Here is a 21,055-nt window from a genome sequence, read left to right on the forward strand (position 1 = left end):
GAGACAGTTAGGGGCTCAGGCCTTCTGCTGCAAGGCTGAGCAACAATATACAAGTCAGTGAGGTTAGGAGGCCCAGGCCCTTTGGTGCAGGGGCTGGGCCACAATACAAGTAGTCCAGGACAGGCCCAGGCCCTCTGGTGCAGGGGCTGGGCAGCAATGCAAACAGTTCAGGACAGGCCCAGGCCCTAGGTTAGGGCAGGGCAACAACAGTCAGGGCTCAGGCCCTCTGGTGCAGGGGCTGAGCACTGGGGTGAGGGGGGAGACTGCCACCCACGAGTGGGGTGGCAGGGGGGACGCAGGCCCACCCACTCCACTGCATCCCGGCCCGGGGCCCTAGGCAGCAGCTACCACCGCTGACGGTCAGTGGGGATCCTGACCGTAACACACTGACATGGGCATTGGTTGACCTGCAGCCTGACTGGGGTCAGCTGCTCCCGGGCCACTTCCAGTTCCCCCCTCTGGGCCTACCTGGTCCGTGGCGTCTGCTCCCGGGAAGTCCAACAGCATGGGCTCCTCGCAGCCCGGGCTAGGGGGTAGGTCCAGCAGTTCCTCAGGGAAGTCCGGCCAGTTCTGCTCTGGGGGTTCCTCGGGGTAACAGCAAGGGAGAGGTGAGGTCTCCGGCGGTTCCTCCTCGTAGGTGGCATGGGGAAGCTCCTGCGGGTCCTCCCAGTAGCGAGCGAGGGGAAGCTCCGGCCAGTCTGGGCAACTGCTCAGGGCCCCTGCAGCTTCCCAGTCCCGAGCCCTCTCGGGCAGGTCAGCTCCCGACGGTGGCTGGGCTCTGACTGAGCTCTGGTGGCTGGCTTTTATGCTTCCGGGTCGCTGCCTGACCCTCTGAGGGGCGGGCTCACTGCTCTGGAGCCCCGCCCCTTCCGGTGTCCGGGGCTCAACCCTCCCCGGGGACGAGGGGAGCCACACTGGCCTGTTACACCCCCTTACCAGCTCTGATGCCGCAGAGCATTTACCCTGTGTCCCCTGTTCCCCCTCCTGTTTGACTCAGTTTATATAGGAATATTCTCAGCGATACCTTTGCTTAACCAATCATTGTACTGAAATTTAATTAACCAATCCTAACACATTGAAACATAATTCTCTAACCAATTCTATCCCACTACCCTAATTAACTTACACCTAGCAAAATTAATTGTACAGCAGAGAAAAACAATTAGAGAACCAGACTGATTAACATTGTAAAAGTGGTGGCCATAAAGATAGAACAATACAGAAATGAGGATTTCACAACCACAAGCATTGAGAAGTGATTTCTTGCCAGACAGGCTGCTGTCAAACTAAGTTTTCTTTAACCATCTTAAGATCTGTTTCTTTATCTGGTGCTGATGGGCACTATCAGGACAGGATCATCTTCCTAACAGCCCAGTAGCACCTTATTTCAGTGTGACTGGTTTGGGATGTGAGGGTGTGACCCTTTGCTTCCCAGCTTATGGCTGCCCCTGCTGCTTAGCCAAAGGCCTTAGCCTAAGAACAAGGCCTCAGACGGTCACAGTAAGAGAAGGCCCTTACAAATACAGACAGTGATTTTGATTCTTTGTTTTCATACTCCTGTAAGTAGCTAAGAGATAAAAATACCCCTAAGTTCTTAAAGTCAAGGCTTTACAGGCAGGCCTGAATATCTCTATTCTAACAGTGGGGCCTACCCCTTCCCCCATTCTGTGTCTGTCTTGTGTATTTAGATTGTAAATTCTTCAGGGCATGGGCCATCTACTGTTCTCTGTTTGTACTTTGCCTAGCACAATGGGGACCCAGTGTTAGTTGGTCCTTAGGCACTAAGGTAATGATTATGATCTATAATCATCATAACTCTCCTGCCACTTTGAGCCAAGGAAGCTGGCCTTGGGATGTTACTTCTTAAAATGAGCTGGGGTTAAAACCATGGACTATTCTTTGTGACAAGTATCCCACAAATTCCACTGACCTCCTGGTTTTCTTTGCCTGCAGTCGGGTTTCCAGTTTCCAAACCTGATGTGATCTCCCAGCTGGAACGAGGGGAAGAGCCGTGGGTCCCAGACCTCCAGGGCTCTGAGAAAGAAGTGCTTCAAGAGCTGCCTGCACAGGTGAGGACTTGGTTAAACCAACTTAACAACTGTGCAGGAATGCAGGAAACATTTGGGATGCCCTACAAAGACCCTGTGAGCTCTCCAAGTTCAGGATTGTTCCCTGCAGATGTGGAATCATTATGGCAGATGTCACTCATGGCTTCCTCCTATTCTGACTGACAACTGGCAGCAGGTCGCTCCCCGATATCTCTTTCTCCTGAGTGTTCTCATGAGATGCAGACCAAAACTGATCCCTTCTTCTCTCCTCTGGGGAAGGTTTTGGGGAAAATCAGCTCCTGATAGGTTTGATCTCTCCCCCACGTATTTTGGATTGTTCATCCCTTTTTCCATTCCTCTCTCTGTGATTTTCTTTCTTTCCGGTGCAGGTAGTGATCTATGTCTGGATTCTCTCTGTCTCCCATCAGGTGATGGGCTGGTGAGTGAGAATGAGGAGGAGAAACCCCAGCAGGAAGATGCTGAGCAAGGAGAACCACATGGAACTTTATCAGGAAGATCCAAAGGGAATGTTTCCGGGAGTTATGCACTCCCAGAAAAAACAAAAGCCTGTGAGACTCAGGGGAGGCCAGAGGGAAACTTTAGTAGCCACTCAAACCTTATAACAAGTGAGAGAATCAACTTGGAAGAGACACGCTACACATGCCATGAATGCGGGAAAAGCTTCAATCGGAGCTCTGCCCTTATCAGACATCAGACAATCCATACGGGTGAGAAACCTTATGAATGCTCTGAGTGTGGGAAATGCTTCATCGATAGTTCAGCCCTCATCTCACATCAGCGAATCCACACAGGAGAAGCGCCCCACACATGCTCTGAGTGCGGGAAAATCTTTAGTTGGAGCTCACACCTTATCACACATCAGAGAATCCACACAGGAGAGACGCCCTACACATGCTCAGAGTGTGGAAAAAGCTTTGGGCTGCGCTGTCACCTTATCACACATCAGAGAGTCCACACAGGACAGACACCTTACATGTGCTCTGAGTGCGAGAAAAGCTTTAGTCAGAGCTCAGACCTTATCAGACATCGTAGAATCCACACAGAAGAGAAGCCCTACACATGCTCAGAGTGTGGAAAAAGCTTCAGGCGGCGCTCTCACCTTATCACACATCAGAGAGTCCACACAGGACAGACACCTTACATGTGCTCTGAGTGCGGGAAAAGCTTCAGTCGGCGCTCACGCCTTATCACACATCAGAGAATCCACACAGGGGAGACGCCCTACACATGCTCAGAGTGTGGAAAAAGCTTTAGTCAGAGCTCAGACCTTATCACACATCAGAGAATCCACACAGGGGAGACGCCCTACACGTGCTCTGAGTGTGGGAAAAGCTTCAATCATCGCTCTGCCCTTATCACACATCAGAGAATCCACACAGGACAGACGCCTTACATGTGCACTGAGTGTGGGAAAAGCTTTAGTCAGATCTCAGACCTTATCAGACATCGTAGAATCCACACAGAAGAGAAGCGCTACACATGCTCAGAGTGTGGAAAAAGCTTTAGTCAGAGCTCAGACCTTATCAGACATCAGAGAATCCACACAGGAGAGAAGCCCTAGACATGCTCTGAGTGTGGGAAAAGCTTCAATCAGCGCTCAAACCTTATCAAACATAGGAAAATCCACATGGGTGAGAAATCTTATGGATGCTCTGAGTGTGGGAAATGTTTCTTTAATCGTTCAGACCTCATCTTACATCAGAGAATCCACACAGGGGAGTAGCCCTAGACATGCTCTGAGTGCGGGAAAAGCTTCAAGCACAGCTTAAAAGTTGTCTCACATAGGAGAATCACACTCTAAGTGCAGGAAAAGCTTCAATCAGCGCTCAAGCGTCATTAGACATCAGTTATCAGAGGGGTAGCCGTGTTAGTCTGGTTCTGTAGAAGCAGCAAAGAATCCTGTGGCACCTTATAGACCAGGGGTCGGCAACCTTTACTATCAAAAGAGCCATTTTGCCCCCTCTTCCACTAAAGAAAAATAGTCTGGAGCCGCAAAACATAACACTGCTTATAAACTTTTAAAAGTTTTAATCTTTGTTTTTAACCTGTTACAACAACAGAATACAACAAACAGAAGTGCAGTGTGCATGTGTAGGCCTACTTTGAAATAAATTAAACACTGAACTATGCAGGCCTTTTTGAGTCCTTCCCGCATTTGTGTAAAATTAAAATAAAACGTAGCCCACTTTAATATAAAAAAACATATAGTTGCAGCTTAGCAGTTTAAAAAAAGTAAACATAAAATTAGGAACGTTTTTTGACAAGTCCATTTCAGTGTGCTCTCATCCTCTTCAGGTTTCTTTCTCGGCCAGCAATCAACCGAAGCACCTGAACATACAATAAAAACTACATCAGCTCCGGGTCTGAAATAAATGTTTTTTCTGAATAATAATAGCCTATTAAATACTAGTGTTTTCACCTGTTTAATGTGACTTCTGTTTCTGAAGCTCGATGCTGATCTTCCCTATGTCGGGGCTGTAAGATGTGACTTTGATCTTCACACAGGACTGTAGGCTCTCATTTGTGAGGCAGGAGCGATATTTGGACTTTATGAAGTTCATGCTCGAGAAAACTTGCTCGCATAAGTATGTTGAGCCAAAGATGGACAGGACTCCAAATGCATACTTTTTCATGTTCATATACGTATCGGGAATGGCACTCCATGTTTCAAAAACAAGTTTGTCGGGTTTGGGGAGGTTTTCAATATCATTCCATTTGTGCTCTTTAGCGAGTGGCCTTCTGACGGGCGACTTCTTCGACATCCGCGGTCAGGCTTTTGAACTTGGACACCCATAAGTCTTTATCCGCTATGTCGGCCAGTTCAATTTCAAGATCGGGCTGACTTATCCCTGTGAATGCGGATATGTTCAGCAGGGATGGGTCGATGTCCAGTGGTGTGACAGGAAGGACAGAGTGTTTTCCTTTCTGAACTTGCTGAATCTTTCTCCAAATGCAGCTTGCATTGCCATAATTGCACGGTGTAAATAATCACAATTTATGTGATTGTTCTCTTCTTTGAACTCTCTCAGGAGGGGAAGTGAGAGAGCGTACCTCTCTGTACATCTCTGGCAAACACTGTCATCTTGCGCTCAAACGCCAGAACATCCTCCAGCAACTGCAGGGCCGTGCTTCCTTTCCCTGGAGATTTTTATTCAGCGTGTTTAAATGACTTGTCATATCCACCATGAAATAAAACTTTTCCAGCCAATCGAGGTCTCCCAGTTCGGGATAGCTGAGGCCTTTGCTTTCCAAGAAGGTTTTCACATGTTCCAGACAAGCAGCGAAGCGTTTCAGCACGTCTCCCCTTGACAGCCACCGAACTCTGTTGTACAGCAGGAGATCCAAATATGCGCTCTCGACTTCATCTAACCATGAACAAAACTGTCGGTGGTTTAACCCGTTTGCAATTATTTTGTTCACTATCTTAATAACGAGGTTCATCACTTCCACACATTCAGGGGGGAATGTTTGAGCGCACAGTGCTTCTTGGTGCAAGATGCAGTGAAACGTCATCAGCTCTCGATCCAGCGACTTTTGAAGTAAATTCACAAAGCCCTTCTGTGCTCCTCTCATACTGGGTGCACCATCAGTAGACACTGACACCAGGTGAGTGGTGTTTATTCCTTTGGCTTTTAGACAACTCAAAACAGCCTCACAAATGTCCTGTCCCCGCGTTTGGCCCTTTAGCGGTATGAGTTCAATCAGTTCTTCCTGCGGCCCATCAGAGTTCACATATCTGCATAACAGTGCTGTCTGCTCAATATCGTTTACATCACTTGACTCATCACAGGCAATTGAATATGCTTGAGCTGAATTGATGTAATCAATTTGCTTACTGGTGATGTTTGTTGCCATTTTAATGGTCCTGTCCTTCACGGTCTTTGCAGAGAGAGGCATTTCTTTAATTTTCTGAATAATTTCCTGTTTGTTTTTGAATTCGGAGAATAGATGCTCTGATATTTTTATGAACAATTCTTTCATGTATCCTCCGTCTGTGAATGGCTTCCCCCTCCTTACGATCTCATGAGCTGCCACAAAACTAGCAGCTGTAGTTGAGTTTGGAGAGTTGATCCACTTCTTGAAAGTATGTTTGCTCTGCTCAACTTTCCGTAGTAGTTCCGAAATCGCTCTCTTTCGCCCATCTTCAGTTGGGTACTTTTCAGAAAATGCTGAGTGCTTGTTTTGAAAATGTCTTTCAACGTTACATTTTTTGTTGTTTGCTAATTTCTCGCCACATATCAAGCACACAGGTAAGCCAGCGTCGTTGGCAGTGAAGGCAAAGGAATCTGTCCATGCAGAATTAAACTCTCTATTTTCTTCTGAGATTTTTCTTTTTTGGGATGTATTCATGGTTAGTTTACCGCGGGGGTCGCACACTCAAGAAGCCGCCTGCAGGTAAAGGCGAGGGCTATAGACGTGGATGTGACACATATTTTAATTGACAAATTATAAAAACTTTTAAAAAATTCGATGTTAAAGTATCACCTCGAACTCCAAGATAACTGTGCAACAAAATAAACAAAAATAAAATTATATATAAATAAAAATTAAGTTAATAAAATAACCATTATTCTTTTTTTTTTCCTTTTGTCAAGGCTGAAGGAGCCACAACAAGGAGGCTGAAGAGCCGCATGCGGCTCGGGCCGCGGGTTGCAGACCCTGGCCTAGGCTCTGCCATGCTGGGAACATGCTCCATCTCTTTATTGCAGGGGAGACCTGGCCCCTCCTGCCAGGCTAAGCCCACAGGAGATTTTTCAGCCTCCCCAGTAATAAAGTCTCTGAACAAAATGCTGGAAAGGAGCAGAACCAAAGGTGCTGGGCAGGCTCCATAGGGACACTGGCTCCTCCTTCCCCTCCTATGCGGCCATGTCCTGTCGCTGGCAGAGATCGGCCCCATCTCCCTCCCAGAGGCAGCCGTGTCTGCGGGCTCCCCCAGCCAGCACCCACTAACCACCACCCACGCTGGGGGAGTGACACAGGACAGCAAATTCCACCTACCCAAGGACAAATTGCTGCAGATAAACGGGCTGGGTTCACATCCCAAAGCTGAGGAGAATTTAAGAATTACAGAGAAAATAGGGAAAATAAGAGACTAGAGAGTCAATAATTTTAGGGAAAATGAGGGAATCTCCTTGGATTTTCTAGCCACATGTGGGGAGGAGAGAGAAGGGGAAGAACTAGAGAGAATTGTTCTCAGGTTTTGAGACAGAAAGAAATGGCACAAACAGGAAAAGGATGCAAGTGGCTCACCCCCGTGACCATAGGTGCGTGCAGCACATTTCATTAGGGTGCGCACACAGGGAGCCCCACCCTAGCCCCACCCCATCCACTGCCTCCCACTTCCTGCCCCCTGGCTGCCCCGCTCAGAACCTCCAAACTGCCCCTGCTCCTTGTCCCCTGACTGCCCCCTCCTGAGACCCCCCCCCACTGTAACTGCCTCCCTAGGACCCTACCCCCTACCTGTCCCCCTGACCCTTATCCACACCCCTGCCCCCAGACAGACCCCGGGGACTCCCACGCCCCATCCCACCACTCCCCGCCCCAATAGGCCCCCCGAAATCCCGAGCCCTCCAACCCCCGCTGCTCCCGGCCTGCGCCCCTCCCGCGCCACCGCCCGCCAGGCACCCCGAACCCTCAACCCATCCAACCCTCCTGCTCCTTCTCCCCTGACCGCCTCCTCCACAGGCCCCCCCAATCGCTAATCACCCCTCCAACTATCCAACCCCCCACCCCCACCACCTGGCCGCGCTAACGAGTGGCTGCTCCCACCCACACACTCAAAGCGGCAGAGGAGGTTCCCTCTCCTCCGGTGGGAAGGTGGCCTAGTGGTTAAGGCACCGGACTCAGGCTCAGGTTTTCTGGGTTTGAGTCTCTGCTCTGCCACAGACTCCCTGCTCAGCCTTGGGAAAGTCACTTCACCTCGTTGTGCCCTAGATCCCACCTGCCCAATGGGGCCAAGACTGACCCTGCCTCCTGGGCTAAATCCATCCATGGCTGGGTGATGGGGGAGAAATGGAGATACCAACATGGGGAGATTGGGGCTGAATTTCTCCACAGCCGGAGAGGGAGCCAGCTCCACCGGGGGGATGGGGCGAGAGGTGCTCAGGCCAGCTCCACACGGAGGGGGGTCAGGGCTTCAGCCCTGCAACTTCTGCCACTAAGGTGGCTAGGGGGTGCCGGGGACTTCAGCCCCACATCTTCTGCCAGGGTCCGGGGTTCTCCTGTCTGCCCCAGGGGGGCTCCTCCCCCCCCACTGCAGCTCCTGCAGGGGCCCGGGGCTTCTCCTCCCCCCACTCCAGCTCGGCTCCTCTCCCGCCCCCACGGGAGGGGGGGAGCAGCCTCCCAACCGGGGCTCAGGGCATGGGGGTGCCGGGGCTCCCCCCATGCGCACGCCTGGGCCCGGGACACTCACACACACACACTCTGTCCCGGGGCTCCCCTGGTGCCCAGAGACCGATCAACCCCCCGCCCTTCCCCGCCTGCAGCTCCGGCCTCTCCCCTCCCCTCCCGCCCCGCCAGCTGCACCCAGGGGAGCCCCGGGCCCCAGGCTCTGTACCCACCAGGAGCCCAGCGGGGCCGGGGGCAGCTCCAGCTGCAGCTGAGAACAGCCGCTCTGCACCGGCCCGGGCGGCTCCAGCGCTGCTGGCAGGACGTGGACACCTGGGAGCTGCTGCTGTGCCCGGGCTCCTGCGTCACATTGTGCCAGAGCCCCACCCCCAGGAGCTGCGCCGCCCCCGGGCTGTGCCAGAGCCCCGCCCCCAGGAGCTGCCCCGCCCCGGCCTGTGCCAGAGCCCCGCCCCAGGAGCTGCCCTGCCCTGATCTGTGTCAGAGCCCCGCCCCCAGGAGCTGCCCCGCCCCCGGGCTGTGCCAGAGCCCCGCCCCCAGGAGCTGACCCATGTTGGGTTTCTCGGATTTGTTCTCCTGCCTCCTACTTCCCAGCACCCACCGCTCCCAGCTGCTCCCTTCCTGTGTCTGCAAACACCCCCCGGGCGGGCTGCAGTGCTCGCTGGGGCTGGCTCCAGTGGCTGAAGTTGCCTCCATCTCTAATCCCCTGGGGGGGGAGGTGGTACGAAGAGAGGATATGGGCCCAGGGTGTGAAAGCAGAATTAGGGGGTGGGGAGAGAAAGACTGTTTGGAAAGGTGGGTTTTTGCGGGGGCGGGGGGAGATCCCAGAGCCGACGCTTCCATTAGGCAACCCGAGGCGGTCGCATGGGTGCCAGGATTCGGGGGGGGGCATTTTGTGCGCTCCCCACGGGGCGCCCGGGAACTTCTGGTTCCGCTCCCGTTGCGCCGCCAAAGATGGACCCTCCGCCAACATGCCATGTAAAATAGCAGCAGGCAATTGAGCAGCTCAATGACTGCCGCTGTTGCCTGCGGCATTTCGGCGGAGAGTCCTTCTTCGGCGGCGCTATGGGAGTGGAACCGGAAGCTCCTGTGCGCTCCATGGGTAGCGCAGAAAATGCCGCCCCCCAAATTTTGCCTAGGGCGCCAGAAACCCTGTCGCTGCTCCTGGGTGATCCAGATGGAGTCAGAAGCAGTTGGGTAGCAGAGGCTCAGGGAATTTGAGGGGAACCCCCTGGGTGTCCCAGTGTTGGCCAGGGATCGTACAGCACCTAGCGCAATATGGAGTCCCGATCTCAGTCATAGTCTGTGCAGCACCTGGGAGCCCTGACGTCTGTTTCCTGATCACAGGCACTGGGAATGGAGAGAGGGAAACCTCAGCACCTGAAGGGTTAATGCAGCCCTGTGTGCAGCCCCTGCTAGGGTGACCAGACAGCAAATGTGAACAATCGGGACAGGGAGTGGGGGTAATAGGAGCCTATATAAGAAAAAGGCCCCAACATGAGGACATCTGGTCACGCTAGTCCCTGCTGCTCTGATGAGGGGTTGGCTTAGAGAGTTGTAGTAATAACAGCAGCAAAGAGTCCTGTGGCACCTTATAGACTAACAGACGTATTGGAGCAGGAGCTTTCGTGGGTGAATCCCCACTTCGTCAGATGCACCAATAGTCCCATATGGGCTAGTGGGCAGGATTCCTGGTTTTCATCCAGGTGACCTGGGTTCAACTTCCACTGTGGGAACCGTGCAGAGCTTTTGCCCAGGGTGGAGACAGGAAATGAAAGGAACAGGGAGGGATCCTGCCAGCAGGGGAGTTGGACAGTGTGGGGAGGATCCCAGAAGTGGGGTGGGGGCAGAGGTCTGGGGGAGACCAGGAAGGATCCCAGCAGTGTGGGAAGTTGAGAGCACAGGCCTGGCATGGGGACTGGGGAGAGTGAATGTGTCCCTCTAAACCCACCCACTGCAGACTAGGCAGGACTGGAAGAATTACGTGTTTGTTGGTAAATGTCAATTTCTGTGTAAACACACAACCCAATGGCAAAATATTTCCATCGATAATCATCAAAACTGACAGATGGGCAAAGTAAGAAACATGCTGCTTGAGAACTTACCCTGTTGTAGGAGCAGCAGTGATCTGTGTGCTGCGTATCACCTGTATGCCCAAAAGGTCTGGTACACTCCCCCCATCCCCCGCGTGTCTCCTCTCCCTCTCTGACTGCCTGTGAAGTGGCGTTCCCCCTCCCCCCCTCCTGCAATGCTTGTGGGATGAAGGGGCTGGTTGAACAGCTGGAAGAGCAGAAGAGTTCCTAGATAGACAAGGTGTCTGGGACTCTCATTAGGCAGCATTGTGAAAGCACAGCTGAGCACAGGGCCCCTTCCCCTTTTTAAGGACCTGAACCTCATGGCCTGCGACTGGAGATGACTTGGCTGCATCCGGTGGGTCACACTCCACCTCAGCCAGTGTCCATGCAGGGTCCATGCTCTGGGTGTGTGAGTGCTGCCTAATGAGAGTCCCAGACACCTTGTCTACTTGGAAGCTCTTCTGATCTTCAACCAGCCCATTCATCCCACAAGCATTCCAGGAGGGAGCGGGAGGGGAGGGGAAAGCCACTTCACAGGCATTCAGAGAGGAGAGGAGACAAAAGCGAGGAGGAGGGGGGAAGTATAACAGACCTTTGACCATAGAAATCACTGCTGCTCCTACAACAGCAGGAACAGGCCACTAGGAGCTGAGAAAAGGAAGCCATCATGTTTCTGCCTGGCTTTGAACCAGGGACCTTTTGTGTGTTAGGCAAACGTGATAACCACTACACTACAGAAACTTTGTCATGGGGCTGTGCCCTTCCCTTCATAAGAATGGCCATACTGGGTCAGACCAAAGGTCCATCCAACCCCATATCCTACTGCCAACAGTGGCCAATGCCATGTGCCCAAGAGGAGTGAACCTAACCAGAAATGATCAAGTGATCTCTCTCCTGCCATCCATCTCCACTCTCTGACAAACAGAGGCTAGGGACACCATTCCTTACCCATCCTGGCTAATATCCATTAATGGACTTAACCTCCATTAATTTATCTGCAAAAAGAACAAAGCATGTGGCACCTTAGAGACTAACAAATGTATTTGAGCAAAAGCTTTTGTGGGCTAAAACTCACTTCATCGGATGCATGCAGTTAAAAATTCAGTAGAAAGATATATATACACACAGAGAACGTGAAAAAATGGGTGTTGCCATACACACTATAGGAGAAAGGACAAAGGAAGCAAGAGACGAAGAGAAAAGAGGGATCAGACAGTGGATGGAGCAAGAGGTGAAACAAAAAGGACAAACCCTTATGTCCCCAGTGATTCTAAGAGACAAAATCACAGCTACAGAATAAAATTCTGCCTCCTTAACCTCCTGTTTTCCATGCCTAGAATTCAACTGTCATCAGATGGATTAGACTGAACAGGTTTCAAACCTCCAGTAGGCTCTTACCTTCTAAACAGGGACGGCTGTTTTCTAGTAAAATCACTAAAAGGGAAGGAGAAAACTCGAAAGAGGTTCCTCCTGGCGCTCACGTCCGTGAACCCGAATGCTCTCTCAGTCCTCAAAGAGAGACCTGGAGAAGGAGACTTGCTGGAGCAAAGCCACAGGGGTCTCTGAGGTTTCCCTGGCCCCTCGCCCCGGTCCTGCCTGGCTGATGTCAGCATCTCTCTGTGAGATCACCACCTCCCCACCACCTTGGACCAATAGGCTGAGGTCCTGCAAAAGGCCTTTGTGATGTCACTGCCGCACCCCTCCCTTGCTGTGCCAATGTCCTGCCCCTGGCCAGGCACTTTGCAGGTTTGAGCTACTCCCTGTGGATCACCCCACTCAAGGAGCGTTCGTTCTAGGCAGCAAGCTGGCTAGACAGGGAAACATCAGACGCTGCTCCGAATGCTACACTCAGTTTTTCAGAAATTAGTCATCTTTATGGCCAGAAGAGACCATTAGAGCATCTAATCTGACCCCCTGCATATCACAGGCCTCCTGTAGGACACAAGAGCTACTTTTGGGGCAAACACATTCCAGAAAGGCATCTTGTCTTCATTAAATGACATCAGGAGATGGAGAATCCATCACTTTCCTTGGTAGCTTGTTCCTGTGGTGAATCATCCTCGCTGTTGAATATTTGTGCCTTAGTTGTAATATGAATTTGTCTCTTTTCACCTTCCAGCCATGGGGTCTTGTTATGCCTTTCTCTGCTCGGTTCAAGAGCCCTTTAATACCCAATCCTTTCTCTCCATTAAGGCACTTGAACACTTCAGTGAAGTCACCTTTCAATCTTCTTTTGATCAGCTAAACAGGTTGAGCTCTTTCAGTAGCTCACTAGAAGGCATTTTTCTCCAGCCCTCAGAACATTTGGTGGCTCTTTGCTGCCCCAGCTCCAATTTCACAACATCTTTTTCAAATGAGGACACCAAAACTGGAGGCTATTCCAGTATCAGTCTCACTGATGCCGTGTCGCCTCCTGTGACGTTATTGACATAATTTGTAACCGTATAGATCACCGTTGCGACCGCTGTTCTATTTGTAGTCAATATTTTAGAAAGGTTGTCGTGTAAGTGGTCTATGGAGAGGTTCTGATTGGCTGATTATAATTATGCTATTTCTAGATGTGTATGTGATATGCATATGTGATATGACCTATCAGCTCCTAACTCCCAAACTTTCAGTAACTCTATCCTCAGTGCCTGTGAGTGTAATTTAAACCATAAGAAAAACCACACTAGGCTAGACCGAAGGTCCATCTAGCTCTGAATCTTGTCTTCTGACAGTAGCCAATACCAGGTGCCCCAAAAGCAACTCAGTAAGGTACCACTGGAACTTGAACCCAGGATGTCCTGTATACAAAACACTGGTTTTAGCCAGCTAAGCCATGGTGCCTACAGCTGCTGAAAGGATCATGTCTGCACACACCTGACTCTCTGCCAGCCCCCATCTGGGCCTGACAAGCTTTGCTTCTGTTTGGATTCAGTAAAGCAGAGGAGCAGGTGAAGTTTTACTCCCAAGGGTCTTTGGACAGGTCTACACTACAAAATTAGATTGGTGTAACTACATTACTCAGAGGCGTAAAAAATTTACCTCCCTAAGCAATGCAGTTAAATCAGCCTAACCCCGGTGCAGATAGCGCTGTGCCAACAGGAGGGCTTCTCCCAACAACATAGCTTGGGGAGGGGCTTGGTTAGTGAAGATGAAGAGAATAGGTGGCCCATGGCTCTTGCATTTGGGGAGGCTGGGTGTGAGCGCTGGAAGCTCCTAGAAGTGGGGCCCATTGGTGCCCAGACCAGGGCCCTGCCCCCCCACCCTTCTCCTCTCTGTGGCCCCACCTGTGCTCCCCCCGTGCTCCGGTTTGGCCACGTCCCACCCCCCCACTCGTCCTCTTTGGCTGAGGACGGCTGATCCACCTGTTGCTCGCTCCTCTCCTCCCCCCAGGCCTTCCTGCCTGCTGCGCGTGCCTCTCCACCCCCGACCACAAGGTCTGCCCACCAGCCGCCACCTCTCCATAGGCGGCAGGTTTGTATAATTTTTGGTGGGGCCCAAAATGGTGGTGCCCCCCCACTCCCGCCCTGTAAGCCGATATAAAATGAAGCTACAACGCCAGTGCCACAAGTTTACAAGGGTCAATTAAAAGTGGAAAGTCAGAAGCAGCACTTGCCTACTTCAATATACAGTATTATATTTTGTTGCATCTGTTGTGATGAAGTGGGAATGTTCTTAATATTTTCTCTGAATACTGTGTGGGTGCCTCAGTTTCCCTGCAAGATGCCAACTGAAGGTGTTGGGGACAAAGAGATCAGGTGGCCTCCTTGTCCGGAAGAGACACAGAGGCCAGAGGAGGGAGTGTCAATTTGGAGCTGGCTGGGGAAATGGGGAGAGACCCAGAACTTGGTTCTGGGCTCCCCACCCCCAAGATGGACCTGACAGAGGGGTTCTGTTTTCTGTACCAACAAGATCTGTTTAAACTGTGTTCCCATCATCTAATAAATCTTCTGTTTTACTGTCTGGCTGAGAGTCACATCTGACTGCGGAGTTGGGGTGCAGCGACCTCTGGTTGCCCCAGGAGCAGCCTGGGCAGACTCACTTTGGAAAGTGCATGACGTGGAAGGGCATGCTGAATGCTCTGAGGTCAGACCCAGGAAGGTGTAAGCTTCTTGCCCTGGAGACAGTATGCTCCGAGAGAGGAGGCTCCCCCAGAGTCCTGACTGGTTTTGTATGGAGATGTTCCAAAGCATCACAGCATCCCCTTCCACACCATGCGCTTCCCAGAAGTCCGCACAGGCACTGACACTCCCTCCTCCAGCCTTTGTCTCTTTTCCAGGCATTAGGAGGCCACCTGATCTCTCTGTTCTCCAACACCTTCAGTTGGCACCTTGCAGGGGAAACTGATTTGGGAGAAATGAAGTAAAAGCTGCCCAAACCGAGCTTGAGCACTCCTGAATTTTGAGGTGTTCAAATCTGGAAGGCAGGTGCTGGGGGTGGGAGAGGGCTGGGGGCTCCATGGGGGAGCATGGCAGCAACTGTCTGGAGCTGCATGGAGCCAGATACGCTGGTCTGAGTGGCACAGTAAGCAGTTTGGAGGTTGGAGAAGAGGTAGGGAGTTCCGGGGGGCAGTCAAGGGACAAGGAGCAGTGGGAGTTGGATGGGGCAGAGGTTCGAAGGGGCAGTCAGGGGACAGGCAGCAATTGGATAGGCATGGGAGTCTAAGAGGTTTATCAGGGGACAGGTAAGGGGTGCGGTCCTGGGGGGGGGACGTGGGGGGGGGCCCCAGGTGGGGGCAGTTGGGGACAAGGAGAAGGGAGGCTTAGATAGGGGCTGAGGTCCCAAGGGCAGTTAGGGGCAGGGGTCTCGGGAGGGGGTAATCGGGGAACAAGGACCAGTGGGGCTTATATAGGGGGTGGAGGTTCTGGGGGCAGTTGGGGCTGGGGTCTGGGTAGGAGGAAATCAGCGGACAGAGGCTGGGATTCAAAGGGCTCTGGGCTGCTGGCAGCCGCGGGATCCCAGAGCCCTTTAAATCCCAGCCGGGGCGGGAATCAGAGGGCTCTGGGCTGCCCGCAGCGGCGGGGAGCCCAGACCCCTTTAAATCTCAGCCGCTGCTGGGATGTAAAGGGCTCTGGGCTGCCTGCAACCGCGGGGAGCTCAGAGCCTTTTAAATCCCAGCCGGGGCCGGGAATCAGAGAGCTCTGGGCTGCCCGCCGCGGCGGGGAGCTCAGAGCCTTTTAAATCCCAGCCGCGGCCAGGAATCAGAGGGCTCTGCGCTGCCCGCTGTGGCGGGGAGCCCAGAGCCCTTCAAATCTCAGCCGCGGCTGGGATTTAAAGGGATCAGGGCTGCCTGCAACCGCGGGGAGCCCGCAGCCCTTAAAAACTCAGCCGCGGCAGGGATTTAAAGGGCTCTGGGCTGCCTGCAACCGCGGGGAGCCCAGAGCCTTTTAAATCCCAGCCGCAGCCGGGAATCAGAGGGCTCTGGGCTTCCCGCTGCGGCGGGGAGCCCAGAGCCCTTTAAATCTCAGCCGCGGCTGGGATTTAAAGGGCTCTCGGCTGCCTGCAACTGAGGGGAGCCCAGAGCCTTTTAAATCCCAGCCGCGGCTGGGAATCAGAGGGCTCTGGGCTCCCCGCCGCGGCGGGCAGCCCAGAGCCTTTTAAATCCCAGCTGCAGCCGGGAATCAGAGGGCTCTGGGCTCCCCACCGCAGCAGGCAGCCCAGAGCCTTTTAAATCCCAGCTGCGGCCAGGAATCAGAGGGCTCTGGGCTGCCTGCAACCGCGGGGAGCGCAGAGCCTTTTAAATCCCAGCCGCAGCCGGGAATCAGAGGGCTCTGGGCTGCCTGCTGCGGTCGGCAGCCCAGAGCCTTTTAAATCCCAGCCGCGGCCAGGAATCAGAGGGCTCTGGGCTGCCTGCCGCGGCGGGGAGCCCAGAGCCTTTTAAATCCCAGCCGCAGCCGGGGCTCTGGGCTCCCCGCCGCGGCAGGCAGCCCAGAGCCCTCTGATTCCCTGCCGCGGCTGGGATTTAAAAGGCTCTGGGCTGCCGGCAGCGCACAGCAGGGGAGAAACCTAGCTCCAAATATTGCTGGAGCAGAGCCCCTGTCTGTGAATATTCCTGGGGCTAAAGCCCCAGGAGCCCATATAAGTCGGCGCCCATGCCCTCGGTGTGTGCCAGGGTGAGCACCACCAAAGTGCAGGGAATTTGAGGGCAGGGCAGGGCAGTGCACTGTAATGGAGTTTCTGTAGTGTAGTGGTTATCACATTTGCCTAACCTGCATCGAGCCAGCTAGGCAGAACTGACACCAACTTGTCTGGGGTGTTTCCCAGAAGCAGAGCACAAGTTTGAAATACAGGCAGCATAGAACCAATATTCATAACGTCAACTACAAAAATGATACACATCTAGAGATAGCATCGTTATAATCAGCCAATCAGAACCTCTCCATAGACCCCCTTACACAACTACCTTTATACAATATTGGCTGCAAATATAGAACAGTGGTCGCAATGGTGATCTATACAGTTACAGTTTATGTCAATAACGTCACAGGAGGTGACACGGCATCAGTGAGACTGATACTGGAATACTGCCTCCAGTTTTGGTGTCCTCGTTTGCAAAAGATGTTGTGAAATTAGAGTTTGGGACAGCAAAGATCCACCAAATGTTCTGAGGGCTGGAGAAAAATGCCTTCTAGGGAGCTATTGAAAGAGCTCAACCTGTTTAGCTTCTCAAAAGAAGATTGAAAGGTGACTTCATTGAAGTGTTGAAGTGCCTTAATGGAGAGAAAAGATTGGGTATTAAACGGCTCTTGAATCGAGCAGAGAAAGGCATAACAAGACCCAGTGGCTGGAAGGTGAAAAGATACAAATTCATATTACAACTAAGGCACAAATAGTCAACAGCGAGGATGATTCACCACAGAAACAAGCTACCAAGGGAAGTGGTGGATTCTCCATCTCTTGATGTCATTTCATGAAGACTAGATGCCTTTCTGCAATGTGTTTGCCCCAAAAGTAGCTCTTGTGTCCTACAGGAGGCCTGTGATACACAGGGGGTCAGATTAGATGGTCTAATGGTTTCTTCTGGCCGTAAAGTTGACTAATTTCTGAAAAACCGAGTGTAGCATTGGGACCAGCATCTGATGTTTTCCTGTCTAGCCGGCTTGCTGCCTAGAACGAACCCTCCTTGAGTGAGGTGATCCCCAGGGAGTAGCTCAAACCTCCAAAGTGCCTGGCCAGGGGCAGGACATTGGCACAGCAAGGGAGGGGTGTGGCAGTGACATCACAAAGGCCTTTTGCAGGACCTCAGCCTATTGGTCCAAGATGGTGGGGAGGTGGTGACCTCACAGAGAGATGCTGACATCAGCCAGGCAGGACAGGGGCGAGGGGCCAGGGAAACCTCAGAGACCCCTGTGGCTTTGCTTCAGCAAGTCTCCTTCTCCAGGTCTCTCTTTGAGGACTGAGAGAGTATTCGGGTTCACGGACGTGAGCGCCAGGAGGAACCTCTTTCGAGTTTTCTCCTTCCCTTTTAGTGATTTTACTAGAAAACAGCCGTCCCTGTTTAGAAGGTAAGAGCCTCCTGGAAGTTTGAAACCTGTTCAGTCTGATCCAGCTGGTGACAGTTGAATTCTAGGCATGGAAAACACGAGCTTAAGGAGGCAGAATTTTATTCCGCATGTGGGATTTTGTCCCTTAGAATCACTGGGGACATTAGGGTTTGTCCTTTGTGTTTCACCTTTCCTCCCTGCCTCCCTCCTTTCTCTTTGTCTCTTCCTTCTTTTGTCCTTTCTCCTATTCCCCTCCCACTACCGTGTGTGTGTGTGTGTGTATTGTGGGGCAGTGCTCTGCAGCTCCCACTGTGGGAGTTCCACCCAAAAATGTGGGGCTGAAATAGTGCTCGGGCAGACAAGTCAATTCTCCTTTCTCAGCCTTAGCTTCTCCCTCTTTCGAGTAGGGATAATAATGATCCGCTCCTACCTACCTCAACGTGCGTGGAGGCAGGGCCAGCTCTAGATTTTTTGCCGTCCCAAGCAAAAAAATTGTTTGGCTTCCCCCACCCCAGCCCTGGGCTCCCCCCTGCACCTCCCTGCCACCCCAGACCTGATCTCTCCCCCCCACATACTCCATGCTGCCCCAGCTCTTGGCTCCGCCCTTTCCCCCCCCTGCTCCCCCACCGACACCCCTGCCACCCCAGCCCTGGGCTCTCCCCACACACACACACCCCTGCACTCTTCTTCCACCCCAGCCCTGGGTCACTGGTAACTTGCTCCCATGTGGGTCATTCAGCAGGGATTTTGGATGTGCACAGAGCACAGACAGGACTGGTTCCCATATGGTTACAGAGCTGCAGTAAAGTGGAACAATTTTCAGCTTGTGTGATTGGAGGAGATCTGGATGCATATTGTAAGACTGTCCTCCATACATGAGGAAAAGTTGAGGTGCCTTTATTATTCTTTTGTTCCACTCTTTGTTTCTATGGGGAATTTGCCAATGCAATATCACTGTCTTCCTTTTAAACAAATAAAACAAAAACAAACAAAAAGGCAATGGCTGTTGAAAATTGCAATTCCAGTCCTAATAACCACTGGGAAGCATTTCTTGCTCAATTTTATCCTACTTTTTCTACAGCAAATGACAGTGGATCAGTATATTTGATTTGGGAGAAATGAAGTAACAGCTGCCCAAACTGAGCTGGAGCCCTCCTGAATGTTGAGGTGTTCAAATCTGGAAGGCAGGCGCTAGATTCCCTTTCTGAACATTAGCTAAATCTGGAAAGGAAAAGTCAATTTCTGTTTCCACGGCTCAGGAGTGGAAATCCTCCTACGTGCCTGGTGCTGTATCTAGAGCTGCCCAGGTCCAGCAGAGCCTCCCCTCCCTCACTTTTCATTTTAAATTCTAGTGGGATCCACGTACCTCCCTTGCCGGCTTCAGCTAGAGAGGGGCCCTGTCCATTTAGTCCCCCCAATTCCTTCTTTGGGGGCTGCCAGGTGAGGTCACACCAGTATCCCTCAGCCCGTCTGGGGATGTCTTCTGCAGGGGATGTCTGGGGCAAAGCTTTCTAGTCCAAAACGTCAGTGGATGCAGGGGGGCGCCATTTTCAGCAGTTTAATGTTTGGTGCTGCAGTGAGTGACTGCTGGGTGCGGTGATATAGTGACCCCTGGGTCTCTGAATGAGGCTTTACACTGGGGGGGGGTGAGGGGGCAAGTGGGGAGCAGGTGGGCGAGCGGGTGGGCAAGTGGCAGGTGGGCACAGAGGTGAGCAGTGAGCCAGCAGGGGCTCTAGGGGCAGGCATGGGGGTATCTGGCAGGGGAGGGAGGAGGTGAAAGGAGGTGAGTGGTGGGTGGGGGACTGACTAGCAGGAGATGCAGCAGGCCAGCGGGGGGTGAAGAGGGGTGTGATGGTGTGAGCTGGTCACCCTATGGGGGCCGTTTCTTCTCCCTCCCCCAAACTTTCCTTTTCGGCCCACAGCTGTTTCGGGGGGCGGCGCTGGGGAAGGAGGGTTTGTTTCTGCGGGGCGGGCAGTGCTGGGGGGGTGTTTCAAGGGGGCTGGGTGGCACAGCCCAGGGACGGGGCAGCTCCTGGGGGCGGGGCGCTGGCACAGGCCAGGGGCGGGGCAGCTCCTGGGGGCGGGGCTCTGGCACAGCCCGGGGCGGGGCAGCTCCTGGGGGCGGGGCTCTAGCACAGCCCGGGGCGGGGCAGCTCCTGGGGCGGGGCTCTGGCACAGCCCGGGGGCGGGGCAGCTCCTGGGGGCGGGGCTCTGGCACAGGCTGGGGGGGGCAGCTCCTGGGGGCGGGGCTCTGGCACAGCCCGGGGGCGGGGCAGCTCCGGGGGGCGGGGCTCTGGCACATTGTGCCGCAGGAGCCCGGGCTCAGCAGCTGCTCCCTGGTGGCCACGTGCTGCCAGCAGCGCTGGAGCCGCCCGGGCCGGAGCGGAGCCGCTGTTCTCAGCTGCAGCAGGAGCTGCCCCGGCCCGCTGGGCTCCAGGTGGGGATAGAGCCTGGGGCCCGGGGCTCCCCTGGGTGCGGCTGGCGGGGCGGGGCGGGGCGGGAGGGGAGAGGCCGGAGCTGCAGGCGGGGACGGGCGGGGGGGGCAGGCGGGGGAGAGAACGGTCACTGGGCACCAGGGGAGCCCCGGGGCAGAGTGTGTGTGTGAGTGTCCCGGGCCCAGGCGTGCGCAGGGGGGGAGCCCCGGCACCCCAATGCTCTGAACCCGGCTGGGGAGGCTGCTCCCCCCCTCCCGTGGGGGCTCCGGGGGGGGAGGAGGCTGTGGCGGCTGCAGGCGGGTGCTCGGCCCCCCCGGGAATGACCCGCTGCCGGCAGCTTGTGGCGCCTCCTCCGCGGAGCTTTTCCCCGGGGGCGGCCTGGGCGCGGCTGCGATCAGCTGTTTGCTGGGCAGGCTCCGCTCCGCTGCCCCCCCCCCCCCGCTCCTGGGGGGCTGAGTGAGCCCCCCCAAACAGCCCCAGGGGTCGGTGGGGGGCGGGCCCAGCAGCAGCCGAGCCCCCCCCCCCCCCCTCCCCGGGGGCTGCCCCCCCCCGCGCGGGCGGGGGGCGCGGCCCGGGGCCCCGCGTGAATCGCTGCTCCCTGCCCGCCAGGCTCGGCTCCGCCCACAGCAGCGGCGGGTGCCCGGGAGCCCAGCTGGCTGGGG

General features: G+C 53.9%; 1 pseudogene; it reads left to right on the top strand.

Moving 5' to 3' along the window:
* Positions 1-642: 642 nt before the first annotated feature.
* On the top strand, positions 643-3,946 carry LOC120381605 (annotated as a pseudogene).
* Positions 3,947-21,055: the final 17,109 nt, after the last annotated feature.

This window comes from Mauremys reevesii, linkage group 14, assembly GCF_016161935.1.
Source record: "Mauremys reevesii isolate NIE-2019 linkage group 14, ASM1616193v1, whole genome shotgun sequence".
Classification (NCBI taxonomy): domain Eukaryota; kingdom Metazoa; phylum Chordata; order Testudines; family Geoemydidae; genus Mauremys; species Mauremys reevesii.